This window comes from Delphinapterus leucas, chromosome 6, assembly GCF_059928025.1.
Source record: "Delphinapterus leucas isolate spDelLeu-1000000601 "Yukka" chromosome 6, BTC_Dleu_Yukka2, whole genome shotgun sequence".
NCBI lineage: Eukaryota > Metazoa > Chordata > Mammalia > Artiodactyla > Monodontidae > Delphinapterus > Delphinapterus leucas.
In genome coordinates this window covers 16,446,070-16,452,301 of record NC_143134.1, presented here as the reverse complement: position 1 = coordinate 16,452,301, position 6,232 = coordinate 16,446,070, and positions in this window count along the sequence as shown.

Genomic DNA, 6,232 nt, shown 5'->3' with positions numbered 1-6,232 from the left:
AAGGGACATCTGAGTTGTTTCCAGTTTGGGGCTATTATACGTAAAGTTTCTATGAATAGTCACGTACAGGTTTTCATGTGAACGAACGTGTTTTCATTTCTCTGGGATTAATGTCCAAGTGTGCGATTGCTGGGTCGCTAAGGACCAAAGCGAGCTGTTTCCTCCGCCTTCCTAATGACTTACGTGGGGTCCCCTCAGATATGAGCTCAGGAAGACGCGTCCACACTGGCGTCACACGGGCTTCAGTTAGTGCTGGGGAACGGGTCGAAGTGCAGCTGGCTGGGGAGTTTGGCTGAGCTGGCGGCCGGGACGACTGTCTCTTTGACCCCTGCCACTCCTCTCTTGGGGGTTTGAGGTTTTTCTAGGGAGTGGTGCCCTGAGTCCCACCCTGGAGCTCCCGCAGAGAACCAAAGTCGAGGCGGTTTCTTCCCCGAGGGGGTGTGACCTCTGTGGGCTCCCTTGCGTGCTCTGGGTACATCCATCACGTCTGTCCCGGCCGGAGGGTGGGCAGACAGGGCAGTGATTGCAGCGGGAGGTCAGCAGGGCTTCCTCCGACCCACTTCCGGAAGGCAGGTAGAAAGCACCTGGGTCATGGACTCCAAGGTGCTTCTAGAGCCTCTCCCGCCCCAAGATAGAGCTCTTGGTCCTGCTTAGGGCTGGGGTCAGGGTCAGAGTTAGGGTAGGACTGCCCTCCTCCCACCTTCCAAGAGCTGTGAGGCAACTGTTGCATGCGTGGTCCTTGCCTGGGGCTCAGGCGCTCTGTCCAGAGTATAGCACCCACAGCTCAGAGGCTGCGTCTGCCCAAGAAAACCAAGATGGCAGCATCTCAGTCTCCTCTCCTCCCAAAGCCCCCAAACTTCCCCACACAAACTCTCCCCACAAACCCCATGGCCACCCTGGTCCCACGCTCTCTCCCTCTCCTCCAGAGATCCCCCCAATCCTTCTCGAGGCATCACTGCCCCTCCACGCACACACCCCCAGCCAGGGGCTATCCAAAGGGCAAACCGAAAAAAAAAAAAAAAGAGAAACAAAAGCAAACAAAAGAATTCCCCTGACCCCCCAATACACACACACACAAAAGAGCAGGCTTGTGGGAAGAGGAAGCTGCACCAGCACCTACCCCTGAGGGTGGCGGGGGCCAGGCTCCCCCCATTGTTCTCTCCCCAGGCCTGTGATGACAATCCCAGCCCGGACAGGTTGCAGCCCCCCTGCCCTGCAGCCAGCACCCCCCTCCTTCCCACCTCGGCCCCTGAGAAAGACGCCTCGAAGCAGCTGTCCTAGTCCCAGAAGTGGTTCCCACAGAAGGAGGAAATAAGGGCTCACACGGGGCCGGGCTTTCCCCTGAGGAAGCAGCGGTGGCTTTTCAGTGACAGACTCCTGCAAGGATGAGGGACAGGGCAGGCCAGGGCCCCAGGGGACCAGGCCAGGAGAGGAGCCGACTCTCTCGGAGGAAAGGAGGGCATTGTGAGCCCTTGTTTACGGGGCGCCGTGGCCCTGACCTTGCTGCTTGTCAACAGGCCCTCGGGCCCCTCCCCTCCCACCAGCCTCACGCATTTTTGTGGAATCAGCCCATTCATAATTTTATTTGGGGGTGGTTGTTTTTTTGCGGCCTCCAGCCCCTCCCCCAACTGGCTCACTTTCAGCATTGTAACCCGGATAGAAAGGCAAGATATCCTTCCCCTTTCCTGGAGCCAGCTTCCTACCCTGGCCTTGTAGCCTCCCGATTCTATTAACCCTTAGAACAGCCGGAGAACGAGGCTCTCCAACAATGACCCTCCCCACCCCGCCCCAAACACACACACACACACACAGGATGGTATTTGCTGGGGACAGAAACCCAGGGTTCCCAGGAAGGGCTTGGGAGAAAAGCAGTTTGGGGCCACAGATTTAGCTGCTGGGACATGGGGAAGGGCTGCAGAACAAGAGGACGGAGCGATGGGGAACTGGGGCCGTCCTGAAAAGGGCTGACATCTCACCAGCCACAGGGCACATTTTCAAAGGAACAGTGACAAAGCAGGGGGCGTGCAGGAGGGGCTGCAAGCTGACGAAGGCCAGGACGTGGTGCCTGGAGCGGGGCAGTTAAGTGGAGGTGGGAGATCCGGCCTGGAGAGGACCAGGGAGCCATGCTGCGTGTTCCCTGGCTTATCGGAGCATCATGGGGCAGAGGGGGAGGTTTATGCAGAGTAACATAAAGGGCAGAACTTGGACCAGGATGGAAGCTACTGGAGGCCTAGTTCATGTCAATCAAGGAGGCTCCCCATGTTGGAGGTGGGGTGTGCAGCCCTGGGAAAGCCATGCACCTCTCTCTAGAAGCAGAGGCTGGGCATGGGGATGCCAGAAGGTGCCCAGGTACCACGGAGACCAGGTGTCATGGGACCGGAAGCCGAGGCTCAGGGCTGCACAGAGATCCCAGGGCAGAGCCAGAACCAGAACCCAGGGCTCTGGACTCCGGGAGTTTGAGCTGAGGCTGGCTGCTTCTGCCAGGGTGACGCCTTCAGCTGAAAGGTGGCCCCACGGTAGCTTCAAGCTCCTTCTACACCGAGATCAAAACTTGGAGGACGTTTGGCTTCACCCTCTCTGCTTGGTCTTCCTTCGCAGCACCCTGCATAGTTCGACCCATTTCTTCCCTGATCTGGTCCCTAGCACCTTACCCCTTCTCTCCTTGATCCCTGGCTCCAGCTCGGGAAATCAGGGGCTGCCCAGGCTCCCAACCAGCTTGTTCCCCACTCTGGAAACACCTCCCTCCTAATTTGCCACCTCCCACCTGCCGCCCCCATACCCTGTGCCTCCGTGAGGCCCCCATCTAACTTTGTAACAGCTCACTTGCCCCCAGGGACCCTGCCCTGATGGATCCTAAGGGCTCTGAGGGGTTCCTGCCTCTGCGGCAGTGTATTATTTGCCCCCCACAGAGTTATCATATCCCAGAGCTTCTGACTTTTAGGTCTCTACTCTTTCGTTGAAGATCTCACTTCCACTCATGTGTTCGGGGGCCAGGACAGGTGTAAAACTTGTTGACCTCGTGGGGTGGGGGGCCTGAAGCCCACCATGGTTATGCGTGGCCTTTTGGTTAGGGTCTCAGTCAGGCCTGCGTGTAAGGGTAATGATATTTGTGACAGTAACAGAAGTGGGCTGAATGGAGGTCAGGTCCTCTCTGGGGTGACGCACAGTGCTTTGAGAGAAGTGGCCTAGCTGGGAGTGGGAGGGATGTGCAGGGTTGGGACATTTAGTGATTACTGATGCCCAGAGAGTCTGCTAATCCTGACCCACCAAGGCCACACAAAGGGTAGGGGAAGCAACAGCCTTCCTAGGAAGGCCAAGTTCCCTGACGGGGAACCAGCCTCTACCCCCAAACTCCCTTGTACATGTGATGCATGTTTATGCCTGTGTGTATGTGCATGCTTGCATGCATGTCTGTGTGTATGTGTATGAACGCACGTGTGTGTGCTTGCATGCACGCGTGTGTGTGCTTGTACGTGTCCTCATGCACTGCAGGTGGCCGAGTGCCCCGGATGAGGTGAGGAAAGGACTTGGGCCCAGCGGGAGTGTGGAAGCTGCAATTCAGGGCACAAGGTTCTTTACCACCAAGTGGCCCCAGCACAACAGGCACCCAGTTCTACCCGGGAGCAGGTGGGGACACCCACTTCTCCCCAGTGCCCACCCCTTCTTCCTTTTGGCTCCTTTTGGGTCTGTCTGTTTGCTCTTCTCCTAGAGGTCCCTGCTTTAGAGTGACAGGGGCCAAAAGAATTTGAGAGAGGGGGTGTCTTCTGCCCAGGATCAGCACAAGGGTTCCTGAGAAGCCCTTATACACGGTACACTGATCTGGAGCCAAAAGACACACTCCCGCGAGTTCCTTCATGTGTTTCTCACAGTGGCACCAAATGTGAAGTGCAAACCGTCCCCATCCTGCAGCCTGGTTGCAAGCACTGGCCACGGGCAAGGGAGCCAGAGGGACCAGGGCTGGGATCCTGGTCCAGCCAGTTAACAACTTGGAACTTAAGGCAAAGTCTCTGACCCCCAATTTCCTGAGATGTAGCATGGGGCTCTCAGCACCTGCTGGGAAACCTTTGCGGTGATGGAGGAGGTAAAGGACATCAAACATGAAGCACAGTTAGAGTCGGTGTGGCAGCCCTTCCCCTCCCTCCCCTACTGCCTGGGGTCACAGAGAGCACAGCTGGGGCTTAGACTAAGGAGCATGTGTCTCCACCCACCCTCTGTCTGTCTCTAGGAATCTCTTTGCTCAGCTGTCCCACCTCAAGGCTGCCTCTTGGCCAACACTACACAGTCTGGGAATAAGACGAAGTTGAGTAACCAACACCTTTTTCCCACTTTCCACTTCCAGTTGCCCCCAAACTAGCAAAATCCTGGATCAGAACTAAAAAGGCAGAGGCAGGGTCACCTGGACCCTTCTCAGAGCCCTTGGTGGCCAAGGTCCCCCAACCTCACAGAGCTTCACCTCCCTGAGGTTCTACAAACAGCAACTCAGAGGCCACGAATGATCCCCCGACCCTGCTCCTCACCCTCTCTGTCCCCTGACATCCGCCACAGAGGCATTCATTCCCGCGACACTTATACGTCCATTCCCTACTTCCTGAGCCCTGGCCCACGGTGGAGAGCAAGCCCCGCACCCACCTGGTCCTCCCAGAGTTGACGGCTCATGCCCACTCCTCTCCCCCAGCTACAAGCATCTGAGAAAAACATGAAGAACAAGAAAGGCCAAGTGCCCACAATCTGCCCCTTGTCGAGCCCAGAGCCTCCCTGTCATTCCCGAAACACGTCTCCAATCCTGGACTCAGAAGACAGCTGAGTCGGGATCTAAACCCCCTCCCAGCCGAGGCAGGGCCCCTCCTAACAGGAGATGGGAGACAACTGGACAGCACGCCGGGAGGCAGGCCACCAAGACCCAGAAAAGAAAGTCGTGATGTCCCTCGGCAGACCTATTTCCCATGCTTGAGGCAGGCGTGTGACAAAGACTCTCCTGACCAGACTTTACACGGGTTCCTCTGAGCCCTCTTTGCGACTTGGCCTCAACCTTGGGCTTCTGTCTGTTCTTTCAGAGTCCAGTTTTAGCAACAGCCCGGCTAAGTCAGTTTAGAGAGAATCCTCCACCCTCGGCACCCGATCACCCTCAGCATCCTATCAAATTCCTCAGCCCCCATGACCCCCCAGGTGATATGCCATCACCCAGGCCCGTCTTCAGTGAGAATCACCCTCTTAGATCATTTTAGCAAGAATCCTGCTACCCTTGATGTCTCCTCTTAGTAATTTCCATCCACTGACCCATCCCTCCAAACTGCTCCTCGGCTAGAAATCCCCACTTGTCCTCGCTGTCTTCAGGGTTAAGCCCCATCTCTCTCCCCTATTGCAACAGCCTTGACGCCTATTACGATAGTCCTGAAGTCTTAATATTCTTTCCTTTAACAGGTAATATTAAAAGCAAGCAAGCATATGGGAACATATGTATACGTATAGCTGATTCACTTTGTTATAAAGCAGAAACTAACACACCATTGTAAAGCAATTATACTCCAATAAAGATGTAAAAAAAAAAACAACAAAATAAATAAAATAGCTTGGAAAAAATAAAAGCAAGCAAGCAAACACATATCTGTCCTGTCAGGGTGGCTCTGTTGAGTACAAGTGTTTGCTTCTGAGCTCTACCAACTGCCCGGCTGACCACCTTCTGAGGAACAATCGTGAGGATTGCTATTAGCAATACACAGAGTCGGGGCCAGGCGGAAGATTCCAGGCTGTTGGATTCCTCTTTCAGGGACTAGAATTTAGAGACAAGGGCAGACGTCTTAGCAGCTCCAGGCATCAGCCCTGGCGCTGACCCCCTGGCAGAGTGGGACCCTCACTCCGTTGGAGGCTGGCCAAGCTGACGCCTCTTTATTGAGGACCTGACTCAGCAACGGAGCCTGGGCTCACAGCCACCCTCATCCTCTGACTGTCTCCGATCTTTGGCAGGGGCGCCGTCCAAGGGCCTTTGCGGTACCTTTGGAGCTCTGGTTGCCTCTCGCCCGGGGATGAGCAGGGCTGATCCTGCCCCCTCTAAACAGAGACTCCCCTCCACGGCCGCATCCAAGAGGAAGATTGGACTCAGCCCTTGGGAACTAAAGGAGACCCTAAATACAGGCAGACCTCGGAGACACTGCGGGTTCGGTTCCAGACCGTGGCAATAAAGCGAATATCGCGATAAAGCCAGTCACAAAATTTTTTAGTTTCCCAGTGCATA